The following is a 22,194-nucleotide window of genomic DNA, read 5'->3' as shown; positions in this document are numbered from 1 at the left end:
TTCATGACTTTAAGTGAGAATATTGTTCTTTTTCTTTTTTAATTTTAGGTACACAGAATTGCAATTAATTCTAATTCTAATAAATTCTAATTCTAATAATTATAATCCTAGTAAATTAATAATTCTAATAAATTATAATTAACTGGAATTAATTATAATCCTTGGTTTGTGGCATACTCTCACCATTATTTTGGCTTGCTTTTATTTGTTATAGTCAGCTCTTATTAATAATGCAGTGAGCACTGATGAACACACATTGAAAACAAAAACTAGGGCCTTGAGATAATATCTTGTTTCTAACAGTATAGTCTCCCTACATCCAATCCCTTTGACTCTGTAGCACAAGGCAACCATCATTCTGTACCAAATACTCATTAGTGTGTTTATTTTCTTTTTATGCAGTTTTAGTCTACTTAGCATTTCCTAAAACTGTATGTTTTTAATTAATTGTTTTTAACTTTATAAAAAGGGTGTCATGGTGTTTTTGATCTTCTGAGGATGACTTGATTCACTTTATATTATATTGCCAAGAGTTTTCATATTATTATTATGTTTCACTGTAGTTTGTTTGACTGTTTTATGATATTCCATGTGTGAGTGTACCAGGTTGTTTGTATACTCTCCCCATGATGGGCATTTGGTTGTTTCCAGGATGTTTGCTGTTATGAACCACACTGCTAAGAACAGTTTTGCATAGTCTCCTATTGTGCATATGCAAGAATTTATCATGGGTAACCTTAGGTGTAGGAAAAGATTTCTTAACAAGATACAAAATACATTGATTATAGAAAAGATTGGTAAATTTGACTTTATTAAAGTTAAGAACTTTTTTCCTCAACAGACACCTTAAAGCAAATGAAAAGACAATTTATAATCTGGGGGAAGATATTTACAATATGCACAGCCTGAAATGGATTAGTATTAAGAATATAAAATAGATCTTACAGATCAAAAGGAAAACTCCAAAAACCAAATTAAAGATGTAACCTCACAAGTGATTGGGAAGAATGCAAATGGAAACTTCTAAGATAATATTTCGTACTCCTCAGAATACCACCAGCAACACAACATACCAAATGTGGGGGAAAATTCGGTGCCAGAGAACTACTTTACATTCTTGTTGGGAGTGTAAGTTGGTAAACTCAATTAGGAAAAAAAAAAAAAAAAAAGGAATTTCTACAAAAGTTTAACAGGCTTAAACCCTAAGACCCAGTGCTTTGATCTATAGATGTGTAAACCCTAGAGAAACTCTCACATGACTTCACAAACAGATGTTTGTGAGAAAGTTCATGACCACACTCTGTAATGACATCAAATAGAAACACCTCCCCATCCATCAACAGAAGAATGAATGAATGAGCTGAATAATAGTCATAATGGAATACTCTGTGGTAGGGGTCAGGAAACCTTTTTTGTAAAGGACCAGGGAGAAAATATTTAAGTCTTTGCGGGCCATGCAGTCTTTATCATAACTATCCAGTTCTGCCATTTTGGTGGTCGTGCAATCATAGACAATACATAAATGAACAAGTGTGGGTGTGTTCCAGTAGCTTTGCTTACAGAAACTGCTGGTCAACTGGATTTGACCATAGAAATGGGAATGAATCCACTAGAGTGATGTAGATCAAAGTGGATGAATCCTGTCAATTTAAGGTTAAGTGGGAAAAAAAAGTTGCAGAAGAAAATATATGTATGATACCACTTACTTAAAGTTCTTTAAAAAACCTACAAAAAACTACCAAATAGTGTGTGATGGCTCATTTTATGTGTCTACCTGACTGGGCTAAGGGATACCCAAATAGCGGGTATGACGTTTTTTCTGGGTGTGACTGTGGGGATGTTTCCAGAAGAGGCTAGCAGTTGAATGGGTAGACCTAGTAAAGAAAGACCCTCGTCAAAGTGGGTGGGTATCATCTAATCCATTGTTCTGGATAGAACAAAAAGACAGAGGAAGGGTAATTTGCTCTCTCTGTTTGAGATGACCCATCCATTTTTTCCTGCCCTTGGATAGCAATACTCCTGGTTCTTGGACCTTGAATTTGGACTGAGAGTACCATTGGCTTCCCTGGGTCTTAGGCCTTCAGGTTTGGACTAAACTACACCACTGGCTTTGTAGGACCTTCAGCTTGCATGATCCCGTGAGTCAGTTCTTTAAAATAAATCTCTTTGTATATGCCTATATGAATCCTCTTTGTTTAGTTTTTCTGGAGAACCCCCCAAAATACATATTGCTTGGGGCCACAACTGTATACACTAAAATATGAAGGAATGCATGGCAATGGTAAACACTGAGTTCAGGATTCCAGTTCCATCTTGGGGGTGGAGGTAAGGTCAGAGTCATGCAATGTGGAGGGAGTCCTGGGGACCTTAACTATATTAATAAGGTTCAATTTCTTTTTTTTTTTCTTTTTAAAGATTTTTATGTATTTATGTGTCAGAGTGAGAGAGAGTGAGCATAACACAAGCAGGGGGGCATGGCAGGCTGAGAGAGAAGCAGACTCCCCACTGAGCTGGGAGCCTGATTTGGGACTCAATCCCAGGACCCTGAGATCATGACTTGAGCCGAAGGCAGATGCTTAACCATCTGAGCCTCCCAGGCGCCCTTAAGGTTCGATTTCTTAAGCAGAATAATAGGTCCCTGAGTGACTATGTCAGTATTTCATACACCTTTTTGTGTATCTTAAATATTTCATAATATATTTCAAATGAACACAAAGTAGAAGAGGCTTCGCAAGAGGAGATGTGTTCTTTCCTGTGTGATTCTGTGTAATTTGATGATGTGTTGAGTCCACCTAAAATCACCTTCCTGGTCACACTCATGAAACCCTGCTCCAGGCCTCCAGAGCTAAGAACCTCTTTCTCAAATGGTCTTTCTTGTCTCTTTTGCTCCCAGAAGACCGGGAGGCAGGGAGCTATCGGTAGTTTCTGCTGTGATTTCCTGGGACCAGATGCCCCGCATTTGTCCACACACATATCAGAGGGATTAGGTGGCTTGGAAAGCCAAAAAGCATGTTGGAAGAGGACTGGATTTGCGTGGTGTCTGCCTCTCTCCAGATATAGGGGCCACATCCTGGGAGGCAATCTCTAGGCCCCGTGGCAGCTTCTTGGCACGGCCACGGAATAGGCCATGTGAGAACTGGGGATCCAGATCCTTTTGACCTGAGGCAAACTGTTTGACCTCCCCGAGCTCCTTTCCTCAGCTGAAAATTAGGAATGATAATTCTCTATTTATGTTGCTTTTCGCGACCGTGAAGAGGGACCCTCCCCGTAAAGAAGTCAGCAGCTATTCCTACCCCCAGATTTCTAAAGAGACGAGGGTGCAACTTACATTTCCTTAAAAAAATATGTGCTCCACTAACAATCCAGGGGCATTCCACATCTTGGCTATTGTGGACAGTGCTATTTCAGTCAAGTAAGATGAAAAAGCTCTCGAGGTCTGGTGTATAACATGGTACCTGTCGTCAACAGTAATATATTGTATGCTTAAAAATTTGTTAAGAGGGCGGCGCCTGGGTGGCTCAGTGGGTTAAGCCTCTGTCTTCGGCTCAGGTCATGATCTCAGGGTCCTGGAATCGAGCCCTGCATCGGGCTTTCTGCTCAGCAGGGAGCCTACTTCCTCCTCTCTCTGCCTACTTGTGATCTCTGTCTGTCAAACAAATAAATAAAATCTTAAAAAAAATTTGTTAAGAGGGTAGATCTCATAAGTATTCTTTGCACACACACACACTTGCACATACGCCATTGAGGGGAAGGGAGTGGGACAGGAAGCAGAAAATTTAATCATCCTTCAGAGCTTTCCACATTACGAAGGTTTGTTTATCTCTGCCACCATTATGGTTCTGTTCTATTTTTTCCCTCCACTGTAAATGAGATCTTTTTCTTCTCTTTGAACTTCTACGCATTTGTTGGAAGGCACTGTCCTCATGATTGGCCTTTTTAAAGTCGGGTATGTCTAGAATGATATGATAGAATCACAGTACTTAGAGAAATCTTGAGAGTTCACTCACTCACTCACATTGAAGGGATCTTTCCCGTGGCTGTTCAGAGAGGTGAGCATCGGTCTGTGATGGCTTCTGGTGGTGGGGATCCCACTACCTACAAAGGACTTTGAACTCATCTTCACCCAGCTGGGGAGTCGGAAGCCCAGGGTTCCAGGGCCAGCTGCATCACTTAAAGGTCTGAACATCCTTGGCCAAAATTGTCACTTTTCTGTATCCCAGTATTCTCATCTGTAAAATGGGATCATTTCAACTGAGATCTCAAAGCACCCAAGTCACAAATTGAGCACCAGCCCTCTACTAACACCAGGCAGGGTTGGGAGCTTTCTGTGGGAAATAAACTTACTTTCTCCTTTTAGTTCAAATCCATTTTTTTTCCAGTTAGAGAAGTAAATGTGTGCCCTGTAAAAAAAAAAATAATAATAATAAAAATAAAAAGATAGGAAATTACCTAAAAGCATGAATCAGAAAGTGAAAATTGTCCTGATTCTCAGGAACCAGAGAGAACACCTATTCACAGCACAGGTTGTAAAAGATCTAGTTATCTTAATAAAAGTGATCAAAGCAGGATAATAACAATAACAATACCACTAGGAAGCATTAATAGCAGCAGAAACCAAGGCTTTTCCTAAACATTTTACATCTTTTTATCTCATTTAATTCTCACAATGACCCTACTTAGCTCCATTTCATAGATGTGGGGGGCTGGGATGTCTCGCGTCCTGGTCACTCAGCAGTTTGTGCTCTGAATCATCATGTCAAATTTAAGATGGAATTTTGAGCCTGTCCTTTCAAAACATCATGCCGTATGCATTTTACATTCTAAAACACACGTTGGTAAACAAGATTCTATACTTGGCAGTGTGAATGGGGGTTCGCAGGGCTTACATGCTACACGAGCTCTGCTCTATTCCAGTGAATAGATGCTTGCACCAATGACGTACTGAAATGATCCCCTTTTGGATATTTAGATTCTTTTTTGGATTTTGGTATTATTATCAAAACCTTACAGTGACCATCTTTGTGCCTAAAGCTTTGTCTGCATCTGGTCATTTCCCTAGGAAAGAGTCCTAGATGTGTGGGGATTGGTTCCAAGTTTTTGGTGCTTTTAAGGTTCTCCCAGCCAGGCAGGTGAACGTTCTGGAGACTTAGCAAGGTTGTAGATGAAGGCATCCAGAGGTTAAAGACTCTGGTCAGGACGTGGGGTCCCAGATTCTCTACACGTTGCCTTTAGCTCTCTCAAGGGAGGAAGCCCTTCCCTCTCCTTCTGCGCTTCCTGGGCAGGCCCCACTCAGTGAGTGGGCAACAAGTGATTTCAACATCCGCCATGTACGTTTCAGGCCTGTGTACCCCATGTCATGGAGAATGCTGAGGCCATTTATAGAATCCAGCTTTGTGGTTGGGGGTGAGTTCATCAGACCTGCACTTCATTTGATGGCTTGAAGATTTTTTTTTCACAGCCATGTACTTAAATCAAAAACCCCTTTTGAATTTTTAAAATCAATAGTTTCATGTGGTAACAGCTAAAAATGTAATTTTCAGTAAGAAGTGACATTAAATCAGTATATTATTAACATGAACTTAAAAACCATTTTAAATAAAATTGTAAATAATATTTATGGATATGGAAAGAGGCAAATTTGGACCTTTCTCCAATTAATAAGTGACAAATAATGCTTCATGAAGTATGAAAAAGCATGATTTCTTAGCACATAGATTAAAAACTGACATTTGACATCATGTTTGGATTTGGGACCAAATGTATATTTAATGGGACTCAGAATGTGACTGTATATTACAGCAGCAGAAATAGACATACATTGCTTCTAACACCTGACATTCGGCATGTCTGAAATTTTATTTAAAATTAAAACTGTCCTTTTAGAAGTAAATTTAGTGTCTTACTTCCAAATGACCTACGAGAGAGGGTTTCTGGTCATTGTTTGTGAGCCCATCCCCACTAATAACATGTCATGGCTCATGGATGTTTTCTATTTATAATAAAGCATCAATCGGACCAAACGGTTGCTCTTTTCTCTTTAGAAAGTGACTGGAAGCTGTGGGGGCGTCTTGACGGGCTCCTTTAGAATTTGTGCAGACGAATGAGATTTCCAGGTCTGGGTGAGAGCGTCTGCAGAGGAATTTGCACGATTGTCACCACTGCCAGCTCCCTGTGTGTGTGTGTCCATATCCCATGGTGAAAGGACCCTGTGTTTGAGCTCTGAGCCCCATGGCTGGCCGACCCCCATGGACCCCTACATAGGTTCCCTTGGTCAGCTCTGGAAGATTCTTGAACCATTCTACTTTAAAGAAAAGGAAAACATTACATGGATAATTGTGTTTATTATTTTTAAAGACTAGAATGGAAATAGCAGTTTTATCGTTATAACAACAGGAAACCCTGGAATGTGTTTGTGAGCCGTGGGGGACTTTGAACCCGATTGTAAAATGGTCATTTGGACAAATGCTCACTCCAGCCTTTCGCTAGGCACTTTCTGCTTCGCTGTGGACACAGGATGCTGTGGTTGGAGGCCTGATTTATCTCAAGGTCCCTGTTTAGAAACTTTCCTGAAGTGGGAGGTGGCAGGATTTGGGGGTCTAGCATGGGATTGGGGGTCAGGAACCTCAGTCTTGCTCTCTACCTCAGTTCCTCGTCTGCACAACAAAGGTGTAGAACTATATGACCTTGAATCACGGTCCAGGGTTTGGATTGTTTCTCAAGCACAGATTCTCTTTCTTGCCTATCCCATGGCAGAATAATTTTAGGCAGTGATCGGTTTCCTTGAAAAAAAAAAAAAAAAATTCCCCTGGAGACATTTCTCTTGGAGCAGCACCATTGCTTGGAGAAGGGTTGAGAGAGAAGTTGGGCCACCATCTCCACTCTCATTCTCCCTGATGAACAATGAGCTTCTTTGGGGCTGTGATTTGAAGGGCATTACGAATTCCAGAAGATTCCCTTTATCTTCTCTGCAGTTTGATGGAATTTCCTTTCTTTCCATGGGGAGTAGTGGGAGAGAGGGAGAGAGCTTTGCGTCTTTTCAGGAGGGGGATGAATTGATGAGGGGAGCAAGAATAAAGATACAACATGGCTTCTGGGCTCTGCTTCCTTAGGAACCAGAGATGGGCCAGTCCCCTGGGGTGAAGGATTTGTCCTGGAATCTTCCAGACTTGGGGGAAAACTGGCCAACTTCTCCATTGGTTTCACACCTGCAATTCCAGTTCTGGCCTCTAGAGGGTGTGGGACCCAAACTCCAGGGCCCTGGACCACAATCCTGCAGATTTGTGGGGAGTTCTGGAGTTTTGAAATATTTGTGCAGAAGAGGGCCCCAGAAGCCAGACTTTGGTCCCTTTTCTGAGTTCACAGCTGGGGAAATTGGGGCCCAGAGAAGGGAACTCACCCAAGGTCACAGAGAGACTTAGAGGCAGAGCCAGGGATGGAGCGCAAGTCAGCGGGCTCTGGATTCAGGCCTTTTGCAAACGCTCAGTGGCAGGGAGACAGGGGCTCCGGGGAAGAGGTCTCTCCCAACCTGTCCACCGCCTTCCTCAGCCACCTTTATTTATTATGAAATGTTCTAGCCTTCGAGTCATTCCAAGTAACTACGTAAAGTCCCTTGGAGTAGAAGCTCCCAAAGCCAAGACACGGGCTCTTAGGCCTGCAGGAAATGTAGAAGGTCTTTCATCCCAAGTTCTCTTGATTTTGAAAAACCTAGGAAGCCCGGGGGTATAAGGCGTTCTGCTGTAGGTGGATTCTGCCCGGACGGGGGCTGGTTCGAGGACAGCTCCCCGGATGGCACCGGAGCCTGAATCAAGAGATGAGAACGGAAGGGCATTTAGGGCAGAGGGAGCAGCAGGGCCCGAGGCAGGGGCAGTTTTGTGCAAGTGGGTGGTAGGATGCTGGGGGGGGGGGGAGGGAACAGATTTGAGAAGGTGGCCGTGCCATGGTGGCACTGCACCCCGTACCGAAGACAGGGTGCTTTGTCTTATAGGCCATCAGTCGGGAGCCACAGAACATCAGGGCTTAGAAAGACGAACTCCCTCTGTGCCTGCCCCCAAGGGAAGGTCCCTGCTGGCATTTGGAAAGCCACTGGTTAACACGCGAGCTCTGCCTCCCCACCCTTACAAACTTCTCCACGACACGTTGCACCATAATTCTCCCTAATAAAATAATATGAAGCTCAATTATGCTCCTGTTCCCATGTTCCTGGACTTCATTAAGCACAGAGGGATTAAAAACTTGTATAAATTAATCAATGTACCATAATCCTAAAAATTAGAAGATGAGCCCTTGAGGAAGTAATGTAATACGGGCTTTTTAATTAGCAGGGCCCCCGAGATTCATTGCTCTCCTCTGCAAGTCTCGTGTTTATGAATTGCTTTATCATTTGAAGGGGAAGGCCCGGAAGACTCCCGGCCTGTTGTAAGCACGTGCTAAACGCTGCACTAATTCTCTGGGCTCATACCCTCCTCAGAGCCAGAGCAAAGTGACAGAGCTGGCTTTGCTTTTCTTTCTTCTTCTCCCCCCAACAAGAACTAACTTTTAAAAGGAAACCCAGAAAAGGGACCCAGAGGGGAAATGAAGCTTCTTCTATCCTCTTACTGGGCCTGTGGGATTAAGAGTGTAGATTTTGGAGACACACGGACATGGATTTGAATCCTGACTCTGAGGCTCACAAGCTCTGGGCTGTGGGCAGGTCACCTGCCCTCCCTTTCCGCCTCCATCCTAGGTCTTCCTCAGAAATGCCTCCTGACCACAGATGAGACCTGCCTGCAGACCCAGAAGTTTCCCCAGCTCTCTCTCCCTGCTTCCTTTCCGGGAGCAAACAGCATCTTCTCCCACCATGGGCCCGTCTACCCGGACTTGATTTCATGTTCCAGCCTGCCTGGGCTTTGTAATCCTTTCTCGACCTCTTCCTTCTTAACTTACTCTCTTCTTCTTACCTTCCATCCTAATAGAACCAAATAATAGGCCTTCCTTGGCCCTACTTTCCCCTCCAGCTCCTACCTGCTGCCGCTCCTCACGTTTGTAGCTTCTGTGGCCTTCGCTCCTCACAGCTCAGTCTGCAGGAACGTGGCCATACCCTTGACATGACACGGACATTCTTCTCATTAAATCTCCAGTGAGTCTATCTTATTTGACCGCTTGGCACCAATGGACTCAGATGACCGCCCTCAGAACCCTCTCTGTTTTCCTCTTGGTTTTTGGGACACTCCTTCTCAGACTACTTTCTTCCCCTTTTCTTGCACAAGTATTGGTGTTTTATCAATATTCCCCTCTGCCCCCCACCCCCCACCCGGGGACGCTCACCTGCCTTGGAGGCTCTCCACCAGCTACGCTCATGACTTTCACAGGCATCTCTGGCTCAGTCCTCTGGGCCCTGCTTCAGACCCTAAATCCTGGGGCTCCCTGGTCATTCTAGTTTGACATCCTATGGGCTCTTTGAACTCAGTGTGTCCATCACAAGACCTAATCTCCCCTCCCAAGAGTGCTGCTTTAGGTGAATAATGGCACCCATGCCCACCCAATGATGTAGACCCTACCTCTCCCCACCAGGGGCAAAGGCTGGGTGTTTGCTCTCAACCATACCCCCCAGGCCTAGCACAGAACCTGGGGTGCAGTGCACCTTCGGCAAGCAGATTTCATAGATGGATGGATGACTCCCTCTGCTTGCCTTACCATGAGGACTTTTTGGTTCAGTTAATGAATGAGAACATGTTTGCTTTGCGACCCTCTTTCCTAACGGTTTCAGCCAGGATTGAGGCTGGCACTGACCCTGATTCAGGTCATAGCTTCTCAGGGCCCCTGTTTGGGCAAGAGTCCACATTTCCAAGCAGGAGGCCTCCGTTCCATAACTTGTTTCTATAGTCTCTGATTTAACAAACGGTTTATAGCCTTGGACCCAAAAGGTCATTTCACCAGTGCATGGCAGAAAAGGTGGCTCCCGTCTGCACTGGGGAATGCAGAATCCAGCCTGTGCAGCCGGTGTAGCGCCTGTTGGTGGGGACTGGTTTCTTTGGTGACCAAGGGCAGAGGCTTCTCCTGTCTTGCGTCCACCTTGGCCCCATTCCTCCTCCTGGAGGGGAAGGGTTTCCCTGGAGAAAGAGGCCGGGTGTGGCTGTGCTGGTCCCTCCATCAGTACCTCCCTCAGAAGCAAGCCTTCTGTTTTCTGGGGAGCCACTCACACCTGCAAGCGAGGCTGCGCCCCTCCTGGTTCATTGCTGCTGTCTATTTTTATCCTGGCTCATTTGCCACGCGTGTTTTGGAAAACACAGATATATACACATACAACAACAGCGCTGCCAAAATTCACACCTCCTCTCTCTTGCAGGATTTTCCCTTGAAGGCTGGTATTCTTGGAGAGCCAGCGCCTGTCTCCCGACAGGGCTTTGGAGCCAGGAGCCGTGGCCCAGGGCTCTGTGCCGGGCAGTCTCATGGACACTGGGTTCACCACCGCAAGGTAGGAAAACTCTATCTGCTGGCATCCGGCTGTGGGGAGCCCCTCTATCTCTGAGGGGACGCTAGCCCCAGCTCTCTTGTCTGCAGGAGCCTGAGCTGGAGTCAGACCCCCCAAACCCTAGAGAAGACATGAGTCCCCTCAAACCCATCATCCGCCTTTCACCAAACTCTCAGCAGTGTGCCCTGAGTCCCACCGCTGCCTCCAGCTGGGCACGGAGGGTAGGGGTGGAGCCCTGCGGGGGGGCAGGGAGAGGGCAAGTCCACTCACCTCTGCAAGTGAACCCTGCCTGCCTTTTCTTCCCTAGCAACACCCTGCCGCAGAGTCCTGCTTCCGTTGACACTTGGTGGCTCTCCCTAACTTTCTAGATGGTTCTAGTTCTGTGTGGTGGGCCCTCAGGGACACAGGACAGGGGACCCTCCCCGTGCTTTCCCAAACCAGGACTGGCTGCATGAATTGTAAAGGCAGATTCCTAAAATGCAGAAAACTGGAGCTCCGGAGCCGCCCCGGATGTGCGGGGGCGGGGCGGGGGACACACCATTTGATGCCCCTACCGTACTGACTCCCTCCACGGCTGCGCACACTCCCTGCACGCATGCATACACATGCACACACACATGAACACACACATGCACACACACATGAGGTATGTCTCTCAGCTTGCACGGCTCTTAACCCCTCAGGAGAGCTGGGCCACCTCCACCAAGTGGCTCCGTTGGCTTCCAAATAACCATGTGACGGTAGATCTGCCTGCAGGGGCTGGTGCTGGGTTGGGACAGCCTGCAGGGCCTGGCGATGTTACAGAGCCCTCATGCTCAAGGAACAGAAAGAGCCAGAAACAGCTCTTATTTTGTTTTTGTTTTGTTTTAATTTTATTTATTTTTTTGAGTGACAGTATGAGCGAGAGAGAAAGCATGAGATGGGGGCAGAGGCAGAGGGAGAGACAGACCCCCCAGCCAAGCAGGGGGCCTGATGTGGGACCCCATCCTGTGACTCTAGGATAATGACCTGAGCCAAAGGCTGACGCTTAACCACCTGAGTCACCCAGGTGCCCCAGCAGCTCCTTGTTTTGCCTTGAAAGTCTGAAAGAGTGGTCTCCAGACTTTCTTTAAGATAGTGGAATCCCCTTTTGAAACAAAAATCTTCTGCAGACACACTCATGTGTGCAAATGTCTAAAATGCAGATGAGTGAGTGACCCATGGAAGGGGCCTGGGGGCTGTCAGCTCTGCCTCGTGTATGGATGGGGGGCACTTGGGGAAATCTTTAGAGCACCGTTGAGAACAAAGCTTGCAGGTGTGGGGTGGGGAGATTGCTGCGATGGACTTCTAATTTTCTGATGCCAAGCCTCAGAATTTCCCCCCTGGGGTGAATCTGTCATTTTAGGGGGCTCTGGAAAGCATCCAGGCTTTTCCTAAAATCTCAGCAGAGGTTTAGTTCTAGGGAATTTCTCCATACCCAGGACCATTAAGTCAGAGATACACCCGAGCTCTGCGGACTCTCCGTGCCCACAGGGGAACATGTTCTATGACATGTGGGAGTGTGCCCCTGCCCTGTCTTGTTGCTTGATACATCAGGGAGTGCATGTGGCCAAGAGCGGAAGTCCTGATTTATGGGACAGGAAGGAGGGAGAAGAAGTGTTACTTAGAGTAACTGGAAGTCCAGATTCCTAGCACTCCTTTCTGCAGGGTCCTGAACGGCTTACCCTGGCCCGTAAAGTCAAGGAATGGGGATGTGTTCCCAGTTCCAGGGTGGGTGCTCTGTGATCCCAGGTGCCAGGAAGTCACAGGAGATGGCCAGGCCAGCCGAGGGGTCCTCTGAGGGTGAGCACGGGCACAGCTGACGGAGGTTATGTGTGCACCCCTAGCCCAACACTCCCACTTATGCCCTTGAACCTTACCAGGGGAGGTGGGTTGCCATGCTGATGGAAGGGGACCTAACCTGGGAGAAAACCTCGGGGGGTAGTTAAAACAGGGAGATAGAATTTTGACACAATGCAACCATTGCCACAATTTCTCTTAGAGCTGGGCGTCAGGCAGCTGTTTGACAGGTGGGCAGTGTGGGACAAAGGGAGGGCTCAAAGCTGCTGAAAGCCAGACACGTCTTTGTTTCATTACATTACCCCGGTGATCTCCGGGGCCATAGAGGCAGGAGCGGAGCCCTGGTAATGGTGACTTCGGGCCCTGGCCTCAAAGTCTTGGAGGAGGGACCTATGTGTGGAAGGGTTCTTTGGCTGAGAACAGAGGCCACTGGAGTGGCCTGCTCTGTCCAGTGGTCCCCCTGCCTCTGCCTACTTCTTGCTTTCTGAGGGGGAAGGGGAGCCTCCTTCAAGGGCTAGATTTCTCTCCTTGTACTCAGACAACCTCTCTGCCAAGAGGCAGACATCTTGGCCTTCACCAATGCCCGTGCTCTTGGGAGGCAGGCGTCAGGGGAGCCCCCCGCATCTCCTAGATGCTGACAAGCCTCGTCAGCAGTGATGGGGATGTTAGTTCCGATGAAATATTGACAAGGAGTGAAAGCTGCGGAGCTTCTCTTCTTCCTCATCCACGAGCTCCCATGCCTTTCCTTTCTAAGTACAGATACTCATCATTTGAAGGCATCTGTCCTTTCTCTCTTCCCCTCCCCTCTCCCCCTCCTTCCTTCTCCCCCCCCCCGCCCCGCTTGCTTCCTTCCTTCCTTCCTTCCCCTCGCCCCAAATTTGCTGAGCACCTACTAAGGGCAAGACTCCCACCCTGAGACAAATCTCAGGGATGCAACGGTGAGTCAGGTGAGTCAGTCGTGGGCCCTCTAGGAAGGAGCCTACAGCCTCGAGCAGAGGGGATAAAAGCTAGTCATGTAAATGGCATTGGGTCCTGTCGAGGAGGCTCTGTGTGGCATGAAAATGCAGAGGAGGGGACAGCTAACTGTGTCAAGGGGAGGAAAGATAGCTTCTCAGAGGAGGTACCCCTGAGCTGCATCTTGACAGGGGAGACTTTCAAGCAGAGAGGGGCTGCTGGGCAGAGGGTCTGGGAAGTGCAGAGGAAGCGGTCAGACTGGGCAGATGGGACCATTTTTTGGTTTTCTCATCGAGGCTGGCATCCTAATATCCCCTTTCCTCCTGTGCTGCTGCAGCTCTAAGGGGTCTCCTGGAGCCCAGCCTCCACCGTGGGTCCCCCCTCCATCTGGGAGCCCCCCAAGCCCTGCATTTCAGGCCTGGCAAGTGGCTGACTTGCACATCACTAGTTCAGGGCTTGTTTTCAAGGTCTGGAGCTGAACTGAGTCCTGGAGCTTGGAGTAGGGAATGGGGCCAAGTGGGAGCACATCTTCTCCAACAAGGATTGGGCAGCTGAGGTATGGCATTATTAATCTCAAGCAAGTATAATGTTAAAAAGAACTTGGGGAGTGGGGCAGAAGGCTTCCAGATTGTTCTCCAAGTTCCTTTTACCTCTTCAGGAGCCGTTATCATCTTAGGGTGGGTGGGATCTTCCTTCCCACTAGTCTTAGAGCCTGCTAAGAAAGCAGGCCTTGCGGACAGAAGCCCGAGAGCAGAGGCCAGGATGGAGAAGGCAAGTGGAGCGAACCTGTTGGACTTCATTGTGGGTGAAGTCCAGGATGTTTAAGGTTTATTTTAGGGGACACAAAGTCTGGTGATGGCCCAACTGGAATGCCAAAGGATGAGAAAAGAAATGGCAGAATCAGAGGCAAGATGACCTCTGATGAGGTTTCCAGCAACTTCTCTCCCTCTCCTTTCCACCTTGAGTCCTGGAAGAGGCTGCTCACGGTGTTAGGTTGCCAGGCAGATGAGCCCAGTGGGAAGCCCCTGAGAAGCCATATATTGGTGCTTCTGTTTTCTGAAGCTGTCTTTCTCAGGGTTGGTTTTGCACCAAGGAATTAGTTACCTGGTTCCTATGGGTGGGTCACACCACTTCGTGTGATCTCCTTACAGCCTCTACCCGGTCTACATCCTCCTGGGACCCTGGAGCAGGGCTGGACATGGTATGTGTGGGTCCTGGCTACTACCCCTCTCCACCACCCATATCGCTGGGTGTCCAGTCTGTGATGATGCTTGCACCAGACTTCTCTCCCACCGTGGCCTCCCGAGGGCTCCCACCCTCTGCTGTAAGAACACGTCATTCTGGGGGCGCCTGGGTGGCTCAGTGGGTTAAAGCCTCTGCCTTTGGCCCATGTCATGATCCCAGGGTCCTAGGATCAAGCCCCGCATCAGGCTATTAAAAAAAAAAAAAAAAAAAAAAAAAAAAGAACACGTCATTCTGGAGTGCTGAGCTCGTCTGCCTACCACGGGTGTGCATAAGCTATTCCTTCCATCCCTTTGCTTCCTGCTGTGTGCGCTCCGAGACCTGTGCACACCAGCTCAGGTGCCATCTCCATGGGCAGTCTTTCTCTCTTTCCTGGGCTGCCCTCCACTAGCCCTATGCTGAGTGGCCCTGTGTGTTTCTGCTGCTGGGCCTTGGGTTCTAGGAAGACAGGCCCAATGTTCCAGCATCAAGCCTGTGCACACAGGGTGGAGACTGATGGGGAGGATGGATACATGGTGTGGCTGAGGACTGGGCTCCGGGCCTGTCCTTACCATGGAGGCTTTGGGGTATTTCTTTCCTGGAGAGCAGGTGGGTTTTTCCTGTGGCTCCTCCAGGTGGCCCACTACGCCATTCTTGGATGTGGGGACCCAAAGCCCTGTTTTCAGCTTTCATCTTGGTTTCCATTTTCCATAGAAATGAGAGAGCTAATAGGTAGGCCCCATCTCTGCTGTTTGCATGGCCAGGGTAGAGGCACGTAGCTTGGGTTCCACCCTCTGAAACCAAATGGGCACCAGGGAGGATGTGGGATGGGGCTGCCTCCCCAGTGTCTCAGGATTGTGTTGGCCAGAGGCAAACCCTGGAGCATACCCCAAGAGTGGACGTGGGCTGGCCCAGGAGGGGAAGGTGCGCTGCAGACTGTGTCCCCGCAGGCTGCTGCTCCAGGAACAATGAAGGGCGTGTAGGAGGTGGAACAATGTTCCCCACCCCTGCCCCCATTTCATGTTCACCCAGAAACTCAGAATGTGACCTTATTTGGAAATAGAATCTTTGCAAATATAATTAGTTAGAGATCTTAAGGTGAAGCCATTCTGGATTTAGGATGGGTGCTACTAGGTGCTAACCCCAATTACTGACCATCTAAGAGCAAGAGAGGACCCACAGAAACCCAGGAAGAGGTCATGAGAAGACAGAGACAGAGTGATACAGTTACAAGCCAAAGGACCCAAAGGCTTGCTGGGAGCCTCCAGAAGCCAGGAGGAAGCATGGAAGGGGTCGTCCCACAGAGTCCCTAGAAAGAACTGAACCTTGATTTTGGAGGTCTGGCCTCAGAAGTGTAAGAGAATATGTTTCGGTTTTAAGCCACCAGTGTTGTGGTAATTTGTTACAGCAGCCACAAGAGACTTGCACGGGTGGTGTGGGGCCTTACCTCATCTCCTCCCCATGCTCCCGAAGCTTCCCCACTCACGGCATCTTCTCGGATATGTACATGCTACGAAAGGCCATGTCTCACTGCTGAAAAACCCGTCACAGACTGTGACATGTGTGGGTGTTTGAGAGACTGGGACACTCAACTCATGGCATCATGAGCTCTCCTCACCAAATCTGCTGGTAGGTCTTTGCCTCTGTTCTTTGCCTCCCAGTGTGTGGTACTTTCCTTCTTTAACCTTAGAATCAGGGGGAAGAGGAAGCGAAGAGCAAACAGTAGGCAATGGGCAAAACTAGTCATCTAGAAATATCCTTGGTTTAGAGCCTGGACTCCAGGGGGCATCAGGATTGTTCTGGGCTGTGACATTTCTAAGGGCTTCTCAGCTCTGGGGAAACAGATGAGCTCTGTGTCAGTCAGCTTTCACTGTGTAACAGGCCACCCCAAAACCCGGTGCCTGACGCAAAAACATTTACCAAGCCCGTGATTCTGCAGTTAGCACTGTGGGGTCGCTTGGGCACTTCTGGGGTTGGCTGGGCACACTCACCGGTCTGTGGCCAGGAGCCAGGCTGGCTGGAGGTAGACTGAGCTACGGTGGCCTCATTAGGTGGTGGTTGGATGGCTATGGCTCAGGGTCATGGGGGTGACCGCGACCCACATCTCCAGCAAAGGGCGGTTGTCACCTGCCAATGGCGGGGTTCCAAAGCAAAAGCCGCAAGCCTTTTGAGGCCTGAGTTTGACACACCCCTTCTGCATTCTCTTGACCAGAGAAAGGCAAAAAAGCAGCCCAGAATCTGGGATGGGGAAATAGGTCCTGTCTCAGGATGACGGGAGCTGCCAAGTCACATCACAATGGGCACAGTCACGGAGGCAGAGAGCTGGTGCCACTTTGCTGGCAGTGTTCCCTCAGCCAGCTCTTTCCTTGGTTGGGCTGGAGACGTTCGCTGCTGCTCTCTGCTGTCCTCTTTGTCTGGGGGAGTCTTACAGCGAGAGGTGAAGGCAGAATCCAGCCTCCAGGACTTACATGTTCAGCGTGGACCTACCTGTAATACAGTCTGCCTGAAACATTTCGTTCATCATTTATTCTAGCTCCCAGCGGAAGGCCCGGCATAGAGACGCACAGAGGGAGGCTGGAGATCTTAGGAGTTAAGCGCTTGGACTTTGGAGTCAGATGGGTCTGGCTTTCACTCTCTGCCCTTACAGGCTGTGGGCTTTGGGGCGAGTCACCGTCCTTTCTTGAGCCTGCTTTATTGTCAGTAAAGTGGGGACAATGATGTCCGTCTTACGCGGAAGCTGTGAGGTCTGAATCAGATACCAAAGGTAAAGTGCTTAGTGCAGCACCTGGCCCACAATGGAAGCTGCTAAATGGTAGCTTTTATTATTAATAATAAATGTGGGCTGAGGTGTAGCCTAGATGAATGGGCATCTGGGCAACTTTCAGCCAAACCTGCATAACGCATGCGCCTTCCCCATCTGGGCCCCAGTAAAATCTACAAAGGGTCTAAGAAAAGCCATTAACTGTGGCTCACTTTCCTAACAGGAAACCTCACTGCCACAGCCCTTTCGTGACCCGGGTATGGGGATGAATTAGTAACACCCCACTCCATTTTGGGGTTCCAGCAAGCCGCACCCCTCACTGTGCCCACAAACCCATCCTTGATTGCCTGGCTGCACGCCCACGGAGGCGCACCTGCGCCAGTGGCTGCCCAGAGGCATTTTCCTCTCCGTTGCCTGGACGATTCTGTCTCCACACCTGCAAACGGCCTCTGTGTTTCCCTCCTCTCCAAATCAAAGCACCGCGTGCCTTTGCTCTCCACCCGCCTGCCTCCGGAGCGGAGTCGTTGGGGAAGGCGAGGAGAAAGCCGGGCGATTAGATGCACGCTGGCCCCTCGCCGAGGCTGGATCTGTTTTTAGCTCTGCCTCTCCTGCAGGCGGGCCTGGCCTTGGGGTCTGGGCCCAGCCTGGTAAATTAATAAGAGCGGAAGACTGTCAGGGCCGGATAGCTCTTGGAGAGGGGAGGGACCGCTCGCTCCCCGCCTTGCGGAGTTGGAGGTGCTAGCTTGCTTTTCCTTTATTCTGTCGTAAACGACAAGAGTTTCCCCTTTAAACGTGCACTGCCTTTGTCCAGATGCTCTTTGTCAAATCACCCAGTGTAATTAAGAGCAACAATAAACTCCCCCTCCATATATTTTTAGCGGAAAATAAAAACACATTTCTAATCCGGAACTGCACACAGCAGGACGACTGGGAGATGTGGCTGATGGAGGGTTTTGGGGGCGGTGGAGGTATCCTGTAGCTTCCAGGAGGAGAGAAAAAGCTTCCAGGCTTTCTTAAATGACACTTAAAGGTGTGTGTGGGGGGGCCACTACCAGGAGCCAGGGACACGCAGGCATTGGTGTGCAGTGGCTAAGTTGCAAGAGGGTTGGTTTCTGGAGGCGAATGGGCTGCAGGCTGATACAATCTGTTGGTGAGAATGACTCTGGACTTGGATCTAACGAACTATAAAAGAGAGGCTCAGAGACTTGTTTTCCGGCCTTGCATGAGCTGGGGTGGTTTTAAATGAAGGGCAGATGTAGCCCGAGGCCTCAATCTGCCTCCCCCAGTCCTGCTGTAACCTTGTTAAAGGGTAAAAAGAAAGGCAGGACTTTTATGGTAAGAAAGAACCAGTATGGCGAGGTGGCTTCCCAGAGCCCAGAGGGGTTCTAGGAACACATGTGCGGAAGGTGGGACTTCATCCTTCCGAAAGGGGCGCCTGGGAGAGACGGAGGTCACGCGGGGCCCTGGGCAGGTGCAGGGGTCGCTGATCGGATGGGCGGGGGGTGAGGGGGTGGCAGAAGGGGCTCCCAGCTGGTTCCGCATCTTAGGTGTTTGGCAGGTCAGCCCCCTGCGAGCCCAGCCCTCACCCCACAACTCTGGATATCCGTGCAGGACACTTGTGACTCCCTGTGAAAGGGCACTGAATGGGGGCCCAGACTTCCCAACACAGCACAGCGCCTGGCACATAGTAGGGGTTCATACGTGTTTAGGGTACGACATGACGAACACTTGCAAGTGCTAGCGATTTGGGCTTAGAAACAGCAGCGAATAGTGTTTTCTATGTTTTATAGATTTTTCCTCCATCGGCCAAAACATATGAAAGAATCTCCTGAGTAATACGTCGTATTTGCGTAGTGCGAGGGCTTCTCAAAGCCCTCTTGTGTTGGGCTGCGTCTCACCGCAGCTTTGCAGCGAGCAGACAGCATTGCCCCATTTTGCAGATAAGGTCAAGGCAAGCCGGCAGGCCCAAGACAATAACCATAAAGGGGGTGACTGTAGTACAGAGACGTTAGGTAAATGGTCCAGAGGCACGCGGCGCAGAGCCAGCAGGAGAGAGTCAACCAGACCTCAGGCTTATCTTTCTCTAGAATCCAAGTTCTCTCCCCTCACCCACTGCCTGGAGTGGGAGCTTATCAGGCTGCTGTCAGGCTCTGGGTGCGGGGGTGGGGTGTGGGCGTGCGCCTGAGTGGGGGCCTCCCCTCCCCTCCACTCTGCGCTTCCTCCTCACAAAGACCCTCACAAAGACTGGAGAGCGCAGTTCCCCTTTTCAGAAGAGAAGGCCCAGGTTCTCAGAGGTTCCAGGGAGGGATCCAAGCTCTGGCCCTAGGACAGAGTGCCTCTGCCTCCGGTGCCCTTTCTCTACAGCCAGCTTGTTCCTTTTTCCTAAGCTTTCCTATATTTTATGCGCCCGCGCAGACAGCACGGGGAGAGGAGGGCTTCAGGAATGTATTCTTAATGGCAAGCACTGGTCATAAACCTTGGGTGTTTATGTCTGCAGGACTCAGGGTTTCCAGCAGAGATGCAAATGGTGGGCTGGACCACTAGAGTTAAGGCAGCTGTCCGCCGCTGGCCGGACCCCAGGAATATCTACGCCTCAGATGACCGGGGCTTTGTTAGCAGGGGGAGGAAGTGGAGGAGGAAGGAAGGGAGGTGATCGAGGTGGGAATGACTTCCTTTCTCTTGCCGGCTTATGCCGGACCGGCCCCTCTGGGTTTTCTAGAACCCATTCCACAGATTTTCTTTCTTCTTCGGGTGGAAGGAAATCAGACAGAGAAGGTCAGACGTTTGCCAAGTGGAAAAAGGCTTTTTTCATCCTTTCAAGCTCAAATGGCCTTGGCGGTTGGTTCCCTTTCCCCCCCTCCCCCACACCCCACCTCTGCCAAGGCATCAGTTCTACCTCTTCAACAGAATCTGTCCCTTGGCGCCTTTCCACATCACTCGCCTGGCCGAGCGGAGGAGCCTCCTTGCTGTCTCTCTGCGTCTCCTCCTGTCCCAAACCGTCCCTCCCACGCTGGCCCTGGAGTGACCCCTTCCCAAATGCAAACCTGACCGCGTCGCCCTCCTGCTTCAGCCCCTTTGTGGTTTCCTATAATAACAGTGCACATTTATAAACTGCCGTGTGCTGGGAAGCCAGCTGGATTTCAGTACTTGCTGATGGCCATGGTATAAAGACCCCCACGGTTGCAGGCTGTAGTGTCCGGGCCGGCAACAGTGTTGAATAGTTCACAGTGGTTCTCCTTGAGTAGCAGGAGACACTCTGACACATCCCGGGGGAGCACTGACAGGGCACCCGGTGCTGCTTGAGGACTTTTGTCCTGGTCTGTGTCCTCCCCCTGCCTGCTGTGCTCGCTTCTCTTCCCTCTGGTTATCCAGATCTTCCCCATTCCCCAGTCTTACCTGTGCAGAGTGCCTCCCTGGACGGACCCCCACTGCTGCTCCAGTAGTGGGAAGTTCTACCCACACTGATTTGTTCTCTCTTCCGAGCGGGCTCCCACGTCCCTTCCCTGGTGAGAACGGTCATTTGCAGGGGCTCAGCCGCCATTTGTGAATTCCAGGTGCCGTTAATACTTGTCGGGAATCAGGCCGTACCCGCAAGTATTGCTTGGGCACCAACAATGTGGCATGTCTCAGTGCAAGAGCCCCTGGCAGGGAAATGGAAGGGCCAGCCCTGAGCCCTGCCCTTGGGGACCAGGGCATCGCCCCCATCCTCGTGAGCATCAGGAAGTAGAAACTGCAGGTCTACTGCTGCAGTGCTTTGTGTAGGGGACAACTGTTGTGTATCCCCCTGCCTGAACCCAGTTCTTCTTCGAGTTAAGCTTTCCTCATCATTGCGGAGGATGGAGGCCATTAATCCTCGTTAGCAGGTGAGGTGCCCATTAATGGGAAACCAAACACGGGAATTTTCAAGGTCGGGATGTGCCCTTTCGATGAAGAGTTTAGTTCTGTAGAGAAGGAAATGGAGAACCATGGCTGCTTTTCCTGCCTAGTACCCAGATGGGTAGGCTGTCCCCCAAATCCTGCTCAGAACCTTCCATCCACACCCCAAAACGTCACCCCCTCCTGCTTCTCTCTACAGATGACCGAGTTTGGTATTAGAGAACCCTTAACACTAAAACAAAAATGAAATCTGTGTTTTCCCCTTAATGTTGGCAAAAATCTAAGAACTCAATAAAACCCAGTGCTGTCAAGGTTGCTACAAAATGACATTCCTGTCTACTATCCATGGGAGAGTACACTGGCCCAAACTTCTTTTTGGAAAGTACTTTGGCATTGTCTGGGTAGAATAAATATTTACATTGGAGGAATCTGTAACATTTATGTAAATACTTGCATGAGTGCATTAAATATGTGGATTTTTTTTTTTTTTGGTAAAAACAAAAAATTGGAAATAACCATTCATTAGTAGGAGGCTGGTTGAATCAAGGGCAATATACAAAATACAACAAAATGTTCCATTTAAAAAAGTGTGTTAGCTTTATGGTGAGGATTTGGATGATGGTCCATCATGTGTTGGTAAGTGAAAGTTAAAGCAAGTTGCAGAGTGTGACTTATGTCCCACCAGAACAGGGTCCAGGCTTCTTGTTCACAGCTGTTCCCACCACCTGGGACAGAACCCAGCCCCAGGAAGTGCTCTACAAATATGCCTACTATAATTGTTACTATTGTCAGCAGCCCATAAAGAAATGATGAACAAATCCTTCTTTGGAAAATCCTACCTAGAAGCATAGAGAACATTTAGAAGGAACCTCATGGAAATGTTAACAGAGCTTATGCCTGTTTAGGGTAGCAGTGGCGGAGAAGGGATGAGACACACAGCGGTATCTTGTACGTCTCTGTATTATTTCAATTTGTTATAGTTTTTTTTTTTTTTAAGATTATTTATTTATTTATTTGACAGAGAGAGACAGAGAGAGAGAGATCACAAGCAGGCAGAGAGGCAGGCAGAGAAAGAGACGGGAAGCAGGCTCCCTGGCAAGCAGAGAGCCTGATA

General features: G+C 49.0%; 1 long non-coding RNA gene across 1 annotated transcript in view; it reads left to right on the top strand.

The window, feature by feature from the left end:
• LOC116580313 overlaps positions 1–22,194 on the top strand; it is a 114,708-nt gene that overhangs the window by 30,621 nt on the left and 61,893 nt on the right. The window contains exon 3 of the long non-coding RNA XR_004281598.1: positions 10,325–10,453. This is a non-coding gene — a long non-coding RNA (uncharacterized LOC116580313). The remainder of the gene's footprint in view (positions 1–10,324; positions 10,454–22,194) is intronic.

Source organism: Mustela erminea, chromosome 19 (genome assembly GCF_009829155.1).
Source record: "Mustela erminea isolate mMusErm1 chromosome 19, mMusErm1.Pri, whole genome shotgun sequence".
NCBI lineage: Eukaryota > Metazoa > Chordata > Mammalia > Carnivora > Mustelidae > Mustela > Mustela erminea.
The sequence above is the reverse complement of the archived record's forward strand: the minus strand, read 5'-3'. Positions and strand labels throughout refer to the sequence as shown.